The sequence below is a fragment of the Schistocerca serialis genome, chromosome 6, assembly GCF_023864345.2.
Source record: "Schistocerca serialis cubense isolate TAMUIC-IGC-003099 chromosome 6, iqSchSeri2.2, whole genome shotgun sequence".
In the NCBI taxonomy this organism is placed as follows: Eukaryota; Metazoa; Arthropoda; class Insecta; order Orthoptera; family Acrididae; genus Schistocerca; species Schistocerca serialis.
The window spans coordinates 535,846,604-535,858,649 of NC_064643.1; the positions used below are offsets into that span (position 1 = coordinate 535,846,604).

General features: G+C 40.7%; 1 protein-coding gene across 3 annotated transcripts in view; it reads left to right on the top strand.

Annotated features, from left to right (window-relative positions):
• LOC126483694 (glycerophosphocholine phosphodiesterase GPCPD1-like) overlaps positions 1–12,046 on the top strand; it is a 269,576-nt gene that overhangs the window by 203,937 nt on the left and 53,593 nt on the right. The gene's annotated exons all lie outside the window — the stretch shown is intronic.

Consider the following 12,046-nt stretch of genomic DNA (forward strand, 5'->3'; position numbering starts at 1 on the left):
CAACTCACTGTATATCCGTCATTTGGTGACCAATTGCTGTGCGATAGAGATAAGTGCTGGCAACTGTACACAAACAATAGGATAAACTTGAACATTTGATACCATGCGTTGGCTTTGAGCTGTAACTTCATTTGGTTAAGATGTGAAATCCGTAAGCATCCCGAGATTAATTATTATCTATAGTTGTCTCAGTATCTGGAGAAAACTGTGATTGACTTTTACATGAAATGTGAATTATATGTGCAATTTATATTTTAATGAAATTGTAAGTAACTAATTACTATGTTATGTTTTGTAATTGTGTGACGTCCTTTCATCTGTTTCTGTGGTGTACTCCTTTTTTTATATAGTATATAACAGGGTTGCCACAGGTTCTGGAAATCAGGTATTTTCGAACACGTCTGGGAAATTTGGAGGGGAAAAAAAAACACTGGAAAGATCTCATTTTTGTTTAAGTAGATGAAATGGTTTGTTTACTGAGGTGTCATCCATCATCACTGGCTGGGTGCAGCTGAGCTGCTGACAAGAGGCAGGGATGCGTGAGTAGTGGTTTCTTTGGCTCTGATTCTCCGAGACTGTAGACGCAGTGGCAGGGGACAGTTGCCATGTATGCACGAGTTGTGTCTGAGTGATTTTTTTTTTTTGTGTGTGTGTGTGTGCGTGCGTGTGTGCGTGCGTGCGTGCGTGCGTGCGTGCGTGCGTGCGTGCGCAGCGGGGGGGGAGGGGGGGTAATGCAGTGGATTTTTGTGGTTTATCCATGAACCCAGGACTGCAGTGCTCCTCAGCAGGCCAGAGACCATGGGTGATGGATTTCAGGAATTGTGACTATCTCACCGCAATATGTTGTACAGTGCAGCATTTTATAGACATTTTATTTGTTCTAATACATTTTGGCACTTAAGTAGGAGTTCATACCTTAGGAAGTATGCATGATAAGAAGAAGAAAATTGTGCCAGTCGCTGGCAGTTAGCACACTATGTACTCATATATTTCTCAAAAGAAAAATCACACAATACCTGTAAAAAAATAGGTGTAACAAATGGATAATAACCAATAATAATGAACGTAGTACAACCAACATTTTATTGGCGGTCACCTACAATGTTGGTTTACACAATTCTTCTTTGTGTTATACACTCCTGTCAAGAGGCCAACTTTTTTCTGAAATCAGTGAAGGTACTTTAAATCCATCTTGCCACTTCCAAGGAAATGCGTGTTTTTGTCATAAAATGTGATTTGTTGTTGAAGTAAAATAACATCCATGGTCTTAATGAAACACACATACCATTTGGATTACTTTCTCTATCTAAAAACACTTCATCGCAAAAGATGTTAATGTTAGTACTTAATATTTTTATTCACACCAGGAACACCATTTGCTTGCAAGTTTTTTAGATGTTTCCTGTTTCCACTATTGTTTATTGTACCACAGCTGCAAAGACAGATTGTCAACATACATCTTCACTTACCCGTCAGGGAAAAATGCTAAAAGTTGTCCGGAAATCAGGAAATTTCACTTGGTGAAACTTGTGGCAACCCTGTAAAATCTGTGGTATACAGTTTCTTTGGTTACTTGTTTTGATTTGTGATCTTGATGTATTATTTTTTACAACATGAATCCAAAATTGAATATTCAGTGTTGTGGAATGAGAGGGGGGATGTGGAATCAGCTGTTAAATTAATGCAAATGCTAGGTGTCACTGGAGAGGATTGTAAATGTAACCTGTGACAATAATATGTGATTGACAAAGGTGTCGTGTCAACGTTTTTCTGATGGCTACATTTAGAGATGTTTCTGGAATAATTAGTGGCGGTCCATCAGGTGGGGTCATGGTTTGAAAGGTCAAGATTTAGTGTATATGTAATAGTTATGGTGTTGCACGGTGCACTAATTTATTTATCAGTCCTCTGTTAAAAATGCCTTGCACGTAACGGGCGTTTCTTAAAGCACAGTAATTGATTGGTTTCATTCTTAGTGTTTAAATTGATTGGTGAATTGTGTTATTTAATTATTGTTCACCATATTTTTTATGTATTTGAATCTCCCTCTCTCTCTCATTCATGGGAAATTTGGTGTTGGTAAGTTTAATTCTTTGTTTTGATGAAGTTGTTTTTGTTATGAAAGTTTTGGCCTCACTATATTGGTATCAATGTTTTCTTTGGAGCTATACAGGTCAACTGATGTGATCGATGCTGTTTTGTTAGTTTTCACGATTCTTAGCTGTGTGTATGTGTGTTGCCTTTTGGCTTTTTGTAGTGTTATCTGTTTTAGTATATTTTTTATATGTATCAGTCTTTCAGGTTGAGCTATATGGGTTAACTGATGTTGTCAGTACCAGTTAGTTTATTCATCCTAATTGTGCTTTTTTTGCTTTGCTGCAACTTCAGTTTGCCGTGGTTCTGTTGTTGCATTTTGTAGATGTTACTTTTGTTGTGATTTTCAGTTATGTCTGATTTTTAGTTTATTTGGCACAGAGACAGCAGGCCTTGAGAGTATCGGCTCTGTGGGGTTTATAACTTCCTAACTCCAATAGGAGTAGAGATATAGCAGAAATGTTTTTTCCAGCCCCTGCTATATAGGCTGCCATGCATGACAGCATGATGTGTGGGAACAGTATCGGCCTGCCAAATCAGCCTGCTTTGCAGGGCAGCATACATATTGGGCAAGAAACAGTTTTCACGGCCCTGTTGGGTAGGCTGCTCTGCATGATAGGTTGTGTTGTGCTGCAGTAGTATTGGCCTGCTTTGTCTGGATATATGAATGATACATCTTGGGTATCTTGTGTGGCATCTTGGGACTTGATATTATGATATTCAGAGATGAGGGATGGGTGATATTGAATGCCCTGAATTAGCCAAGCAGTATTGAATTTTAAATTGCTGTTAAACCACTTGGAAATGTTACAGTGGCCATTAGAGATCAGTGTTCCTTCTGTGCATCATGGTCAAATTTTTTCAGGTATCCAGTGTGGTTTTTTTTTAATTGTGATAAACAATGGGTAATCATGTGGTTTTAATTATCACCTCCAAAAAATCAAGATGCAATGATGAAACTTAGTGATACTGTTAGTCCTTCTTTCTCTGCATACCCATGCTACAGTGCAACACATTTTTCCCAATAACGGCTGACTTGACCGAGACTTTTCTTATAAAATCTGAGGTAAGAGGAAGAATTCACTGGGTGCCATTTCAGAATAATATGAGGGGTGAGGCAAAATTTATAACACTTCCTCTTGACAGCCTCCTATAACATCTTCAGGAGATGTTGGTAATATGCTTCACTGATGGTATGCTCCTTAAGAGCCTAATCTGTTAGAGCTACACCATGGTAGTCCCATAAAACACTCATCATCTTCATTGCCCATTTTCCTCCTATGTCTTGGAACTGCAGTGATTCCCACAGCACTCATCCATAGTGAATAGTTTGCTGAAGAAGTCATTTGGATTGGCCTGATACCAGTGCAACATTTTGAATGCTGCCTTAGTTTGACAGGCTTTTTACGTATGTGTGTAAGCAGTCGCGGAACTCGGCAAGCAACCTATCTCATATTAAAAATGTTGTGCAAGATGTTGAAACCTGATCTGCAACTGGTTTTGACTTTTTCCACTATCATCTTAATTCTGATGTCAATCTAGCACACTGCACTTCCATTTCTTAGACAATGGTTCAAATCCACATCTGACCTTCCTGATTTAGATTTCCCCAGGTTTCTCTAAATTGCTCCAGGCAAGTGCCAGGATCGTTCCTTTGAAAGGGTATGGTCAATTTCCTTTCCTGACCTTTAAACAATTGGAGCTTGTGCTCTGTGTATAATGACCTTGTTGTTGATGCGACGTTAAGCCATAATCTTTGTACCTGCCCCTTCTCATGCAGTTTCTGTTTCTGTTTCTTCACAGATAGATGTTATGCCGATTTGTTCATTTGTGCTTGTTTGAGCACAGTGGATGCACCTGTGCCACTTGACCACTGTGTCAAGTGATGATGCCATACACTTCCACCACTTCAGTGTGGATTATTGCTGCAGTGTTCCACTTCAAATGTAAGAAACAAATTACCACATAAGACGCCACTTCATCAATGGTGTGTGTGGTTTTGTTTTGGCTCTTGCAACAATGTGGGATTACAGTGTGTACCTGGACTGCAAACTAGCAAACTATGAATTACGTAACTTCAGTTTTTTGGGATGATGATTAAAACTTTCTGACTGCCAGTAGGCAATATGCATAAATAAATTGTTTTTTATATTTTTGTACAGTTTTTGTTCATTTGATGCAGTAGTATGTGAAATGGAAAATGTGGCCTTCTTATCTCAAACTGACATTCTAGATCTGAATATAATACAACCCAATGCTTGTCTTATGGCAGCTTTGACGTTTACTGATTAATTCTAGCCACAAAGTGTGTATTGTAATAAAACTTTGCTGACCTCAATCCATACATTGGGTTTCGAGGAAGAAGCCACGAAGTGTAGACTACATGATGAGGAGGATGAAACTGCACGACATCCAATTTTCCAATGTAAAGTTCTGGAGGGCAAAAAGACACAGAATATTCAGGTCAGTAGAGCCTGAAGAAATCGTGTCTAATAAGGAAATATTTTTTAGAGGGTCTTCTGCTAGTCTTAAGGCTACTGGTTGGTTTTATTAGAATCACAGGGGGTGAAACAGCACAGTAAACTCAGTTTCGGTCTGGGCAACAGTGGGCGAAGACCACTGTTGTTTTTGTCTCCTTGCATTAATAAAATGAAATGTGAGAAAGAGCCAACAAGATTGCAGCAATAATGTGGTTGTTTTTTCATACATTCAACATAATTATCAGAAGCCTAAGTTTGGAAGCTAAAGAAATTCTCATCTTAAGACAGGACTGTGTGAATGTAAAAGAAAATGAAATTTACTCGTAAACGCAATTCAGATAGTAGATTTCTGCTTGACAGATGTATGTTCAAAAATTCCATTGAGCAATTTGTGGTAGGTACTGGCTTGTGGATTTTACCCTATTGTGAGAAGATTATAACATGTAGTAATGACCTATAACATGCACTTCATTCCATAATCAGTATAGGACAAATACACATAAAGCACACTGATAATAGTTCCTTTGATATTCCACACCAGGTCGCTGTCACTAGTCGGAGTATCATTAGTATCTCTGGCAGTCACTGTCACTGTCAACAGAACCTCTCCCCTAGTATGGAGCACTGGAGGAAGGGGTAGCTCAAGAGAATCGCTGTTCCGATCATCTTCATTCCCACACGCGTGACCAGCCGTGCTATGGCTGCTGCAAAGGAGGGTGCGGTTGGACTATTTCTCGTTGAACACACAGAAAAGATACAATGACTTCAATTGTATTCTGTTGCTTATACGTGGATTTGTTAAGGTGAGGTGGAGGACAGCTGTAATGAAAATAATCAACTATCATTGTCAACGGTGTGCGGCTAGAGTGTGGGCATGGCAAAGCAGCGGTGGTGGTGACGTCAGGATCCACAAGATTGGTTGCAGGTCATCGTGATGTACTGGGGGTCCCAATGGCAAGGAAGCCTTCAAGTGAGAGTCATGATGTGATTGTAGCTGTGTCCATGTCTCTTGGCTTTTTGTAACTACAAAAGAAATTTCGGATGACAAATCTGTTCTCAATTTGACGTACCTCATGCCGCTACTCAGTCACGAGGAAATTGTTGACTATTTTGACCTGGATGTCATCGAGCAGAAAGTGCTGCACTTCTAGTTGAAACTCGAAAGTGTTTTCAGTGTTTGAGCGAGGTGACGTGTTATCGGGCTATTAAGGGATTAGACAAAGTGCATCAGTCAGGCTAGTTTGTGTGTCATCGGTTTGGGTGATGTCGCATAAGGTCCAAGTTAGTTTTAAGCAGTCGACCACCACAGTGGTAGGCTTACGATGAAGCAATATGTTGAAAATGTTGGTACCTCATCTGATAACTTTGGAGGCTGGTGTAAGGTGTTTGTAGTGTGGGGAAGATAGTGTCATCCTGGAGCATGACGTAGTCACAGTCTGCTCATTTGCTACCAACAGAGATTTTTGGAGAACTGTGCACCTGTCAAGGTGTACTCCTGAGCTGTGTGATGTGTTGTCTGGCTCGTGTGACAAGAGTGAGGAGTTCTGAAGTCTTTGTCGTGGTACTAGGAGAATGAAGTCTACAGGCAGTGTGAGTGACTCAGTGTAGAGGATATCAGTGAGGGAGGCATGGAGATTGTCTTTGTGGGATGTGCATGGACCTAATAGCACCAAGGTCTGTCCAGAAACTGCCAAGACAGATGAGGGCAGCTTTAAGTGTACAGAGCCTTTGTTCCACAAGGCTGTTGCTTTAGGGACAAAAGACTGTTTTGCAGTAACATAATATACCACAGAGATAGTTCATTAATGGGACCAATTCAGACTGTCATTCTTGGACAGTGATTGTAGAGATTGGGCAGATGAAACATGATATCCGTGTGTTGACAAATGTTCTTGCTGTCACCTCTGTCATAATGTCCTTGAGGGGAACGGCTTCCTCCCAGCGCATCAGAGAGATGATGACGGACGGAGAGTATTTAACGATAGTCTTCATACTTGAGAAGAGGTCCTACCAGGCCAATATGGAGGTGTTGAAATGGAACTTTTGGAATATCAGAATTATTGAGTGGCAACTGTGCAGGATGACCCACTTTTCTGTGCTGGCAGGCTGTACATGTACATGTCCAATCTCGGCAATTCTTTTCGATGTTAGACCGTATGAACCAGACAATGATGAGTTGTGTTGATGGATGTATGCTAGGGTGTAACAGATTGGGAATTTGGTCAACAACTTTGCTGCTCTGGCAGGCTGTGCATGTATGTGCCCAGTCTCGACAATTCTTTTCGTCATTAGGCCATACAAATTGGCCTGTGACAAGTCGCATCAGCTGGTGTGTGCCAAGATGTGACGATTGTGAAGTTGGTGGATTATGATCTTCCTCATTGATGTGGGCACGAGAGGTCAATTTTCATTTTGCGAAACATCCTATGGTACTTGCATGGTGGATCCAGGGATAGGACTTCCTTCTATATGTAAGTTGGTTGTAGAGTCACGAAGGAGCTCCATAATTTGTCAGTCTCGCAGCTTTGCCTCTGCTAATTTGTTATTGTCTGCCCGTGGAGAGGGCATTTATTCTCAACAGATACTCTGCAAAGACATTGTCCACTCTGTGGAGATGTCTGACATCAGTTGTGAATTACACTGATAATCTAGGTGACAGAATCATTGAGGGCGGGAATCTTTCGAAGGGTTTTGTATCAAGTCCACCTAATGTTTGTGGTCTGTGTAAATGATGACAGGTCTGCCCTCAACATCATCTTTAAATGGACAGACTGCCTCATACACCTCCAACAATTCACAACTGTGAATGGACCACTTGTGCTGAGAATCTATCAGTTTACAAGAAAAAATGAAGTAGCTTCTTTTATGCCTACTACTTTTTCCTGCAGAATTGCTCTGAGGGGAAAGTCACGTGTATCCAGTGCAATTGTTAATGAGCATTAGGTAGTGGGTACTAAAGTCGTGGCATGTGTGGGACAGTGTTTAATCTTGTCAAAGCTATGTTACATATGTAAGATACACTCCATTTTGTGCTTACTGATCATGTTCTTGCCAGATATAAATTCTGTGAAAGGTGTCTGTATGGCAACACCGTTAGGGAGGTGTCAGTGATAAAAGTTAATCATGTCGAGAAAATGATGTAGTTTGTGGAAGTCTTATTGTCAGTGTAGTTGCTTAATAAACTCGGTACATTGTGGTGTAGGATGGAATCCAGCAGTGTTGACCAGGTGGTTGAGGAAGACTAATTCGGGCTGACAAAGTTGTCACTTGTCGTCGTTGACGATAACGCGGTTGTCAGTAAGTACATTGAGAAATGTTTGACATGCAGCTTGTGCTCTTCTCGTGAAGGGGAGAAAATTAGAATGTTGATCAAATTTGCATAGCAGAAAGGCAGCTTAAACAGGGTATTATGATATAAATCATTGCCAGGTCTGGACTGCATTCTTGATGTCGTAAGGCATGTACAAAAATTCATATAAACTAAGGGCATGATGATTGACATCCTTTGAATGCCCTACTCACCCATCAGTATCTGCAGGTATGCTTTTTTGTAACTGAGGCACAGAAAATGAAGTCTTGAATGTTTGGATAGTGGGTAGCTATCAAAGATTGTGTGGGGATTCAAGGCTATGCAGTCTCCACATATCCTAATTGTACCATCTTTCCTATACACCTATTTGATAGGGGACACCCACGAACTATCAGGTCACATAATTCTAGCTTTTAGTAGTTAGCGGCCATTTTGGTTGTATAGAGCTTGTCTGTTAGTAATCCAGTAACTGACGCAGTCTGTGGTGAGTGGGAGGACGCTGGGCGATGGCAATGTTGTGGGCCGTCCTGTTGTCTACAGCGCTGTGTAAAATGTTGTAGCAGCTGTGTATTGGGCATAGTAACACACTGAATCAATGCAGACAGAACATAAACAGGAATGAACATTACTAACCTGGGTTATATGTAAAAGGATTGTTGTCATGTTTGCTGCACTGGTAGGTGTCCCTGTTGAACAGTGTTCAAGTTGAGATGCTACATTGGAGTCTGTAGGAGCAGACAGGTGGATTGTTGTTTCAGGGTGAAGGCCAGATGGTGGTGTGTTACCAAGTTGTGATGTGTGGTAGAGTGTTCATCCTACACCACCCAATGACTCATTGTATGTTTCCAATTTCATCCTGCAGGCATAACGACTCTAACCTTGTCCCGAAGTAACATTATTGGAGTTGGCCAGTCATGTGACACTTTACATGCAGTTATCATTGATGTTGGTCACTCATGGCATTATACTGCATGCCTTTCAAGAGAGAGGTAGTAGAAGGCTGACATGGTGGCGGTGGCCTGTATCTGATGACACCTGGAATGGAGCAACCACTGTCTTGATGTTGTAGTGCGCCACAAGCTAAATATGGCGATAGAGGGAATTGTTGGAGGAAGTCAGCCCTGAGAACCAGTTCATTGATGCCTGCAATGAGAAAGTTCCATGAAAACAACACCCTGAAACCAAGATCTTTGGTACAAGATTCGCATCTGTAGACAGTAATAGAGGAGTCATTTGTGGCACAGAGCTGGATGACAGGTATGTTGCTTGTCAGTGGAGATAGTGCAGAGAGAGAGGAGTTACTCGCATCCGAACCCATGTCAGTGAGAAAATATTGTCTATGTAAGTTGTCAAAGATGCAGGGTCAGCCGCTCTGTTGAAGAGGTGGTGTGCAAGATGTTTCGTTGATACATTGCAAGGTGGGGTGACATGAATTCTCGCTGTGTCTGGTGTGCTTATTGCGGATCACACTTAGCTTTTGGGTAATCACACAGTGGCCTGACAGTGGTCGAGCTGCATATGAAACCAGCAAAGGCATCCCTGTACAAGAATATCAATTCGTAAGATGTAGTTGACGGTTGGTATGTTGTGTTTGGCTGAAGGTCACCTTCCCCTCGAGCAGAGTTGATGCCGTGCTCAGTGTTGGTAGAGTGTGGTCCATTTGGTTTGCCTGCACCCAAGCGATTGGCGTGACATAGCTGCTGTGAGTCCTGGTCAGAGACATTATTATCTGTGGCATTAATGCATTGACGATATTACAAAACATTGAAAATCCTGTCTGCCAGTATTAATTTGCCTTTCAGTGATTCATGTTCATGTGAAACAGTGACCAATTGCACGTGAGGCGGAAGCTGGACAATCCACAGAGTCCAAAGTGTGTGATCAGCCGTGAATTCAATGTCCACCAGTGTATATAATTGACCCCAAAGTTGAGAAGGTATCTTGTTCTCCAGGCGTCCATCATAGATGACTAGTTTTAATTGTTCCTCCAGAGTCTGTAAAAGGCGTTGAAATAGTTGAAATAGTGCGTACTTCACGGCGTTGTATTTATTACTGTCTGGGGGTGCCAGAATAATATCACAGATTGTGTCAGCTTGTTCACTGAAGTGGCTGAGCAGACCGACAAATTTTGCAGTGATAACACACCTGCACTTTCATCCCCAGTACTGACATTGCATCATCCTCCGTACTCTCCATAGCTGGCCTCTGCGGACCCCCCCCCCCCATTCCAAAGTTGCAACGATAGACTAGATAAAAGAAAATTTACTGACAGCTCTCTGTGTGGTCCAGGGAGAGGCACGTCAAGACTGCTTCCGAAAGTTGAAGCAGTGTTGGGAGTGGTGCATCAATTGTGGAGGAGAGTATTTTGAAGGAGACCACGCACTGTATGTAAAAGGTAGGCATAGAAAATTTTTGTGGATAAAGTTCCGGAATCTTTTTTTACATACCTCATATTTTGCTGTGAAGCATTAAATGCCTCCGTCTGAAACTCACTGTCTTTTCGTTGGAATTTGGTGCTCGACAATGGCAAGATGGCTCCATTGTCAACACACAGCATTCAAACTAGGAACATAGAAGCTTTCAAGTGACCCATATACAGTCATAGCAGGTCACCAGTGTGGATTTCGCCTGGGAATAGGATAATGGTAATATGTAGTAACAACACAACACAATTAACGTGTAATGTGCATTTTGTTCCATAATTGACATAGGATGAATACATGTCCAATTTCACGGCAGTCATAAAGGACACTGAATCATAGTTCCTCAGACATTCCAGACCAGGCCACTGTCGATAGCCAGTCTGTTTCCTCTCTGTGGCAGCTGCTGTCACTGACAGAGTCCCCACAAGTTTATGGCGAGCGAGAATGAGGTAGATAGTTACAGTTCATAGTGCAACAATTACATTTGTTGAAATGGGATGCATTAAAATATTGATAATTAACTTACAAAAAAGATGGTACACTAAAAGTGTATTCTGCCTCTAGGACAATAAACTCACTCAGTTCCTATTTGGTGTCAGGGTCAGCTCTCCATACATGCAACACTTGTCTTTGATGACGTGTTATGTAATATTATGTTCCTGTGGCCATTATCTTGTGAGCTACAGTATATAAACTTCAAAGATTGCAGCTGCAGTCATCAAACTGTACTTACTTTTCTCAACTTGGGTTGCTGTGGTCTTTTTACTATATATTATTTCAAAATGGTTGAGGAAGTAATGCCAATAGTCACTCTTGATATTACTTTTCTTGATTCTTTTATTGGTTCGTCTTATGTTAATTACCGTGTTTTACTTTACAGTCATAGTTTTTATATTATTCTAAGTGCTAGTTTGGCCTCAAAGTTGCATGAATTTTGTTACTTTGACATTTGAAATGATTCAGTTGAGAGAAACCTTTTTACATTGGTGTGTCTCTCATGTATTGCTTATTACATCCATTCTTGAGATTTCCTAATGAAGATCTCATTGGTCCTTACCTGCTTGCTCTGCTGCACAAGATTGTTGTGCTTTCTTTTGTGACTGTGCCATAATTACTGTATTGTTTCTCTCTCTTGCTTAACCACACAATTTTAAACTGTCATTTGAGTTTTTAATGTCGTCATGTCTTGATTAAAAAAAAACCCACACAAGGGCTACAGGAAGCCATAAGACTAGGAAGGCAAACACACTTATTTCACATATTGTATTCATTAATTATTTTAATTCTGTTGTAAAGCTGTGGTGTTCTCCTGCTGTAAGACACTTATTTAAGTTGTATACATAGCTCTGATTAATGTTATTTGTGTAGTTTTTTTGAAACCATTAATATGATTGTTAAATTTTATCCTCATATGTCGGTTTCTTCGTCTGAATAATTATTACAGATAAAATTAATTTTATGGTCTTTATCAAGAATAGCAATTGCCAGAAAATATACCCACTTCTCATTGTCTTTGCAGACATCTCACTGTTTATCACCTGCATCAACTGGGTATTTCTTCTTGATTTTCCTGTGGTGAGAGTGTTCCTGACTTTCTGGGTGATAGATGGACTAGTTACTCAAAGTGTTTGTTTAAATTAACATTGCATTCATGGATGTCAGATTACTGTTATGTAAGTGTTTTTCTCCATGTGGCAGTGGTGTACTCCTAAATGCATGTAATATGTTGTTGATATTAC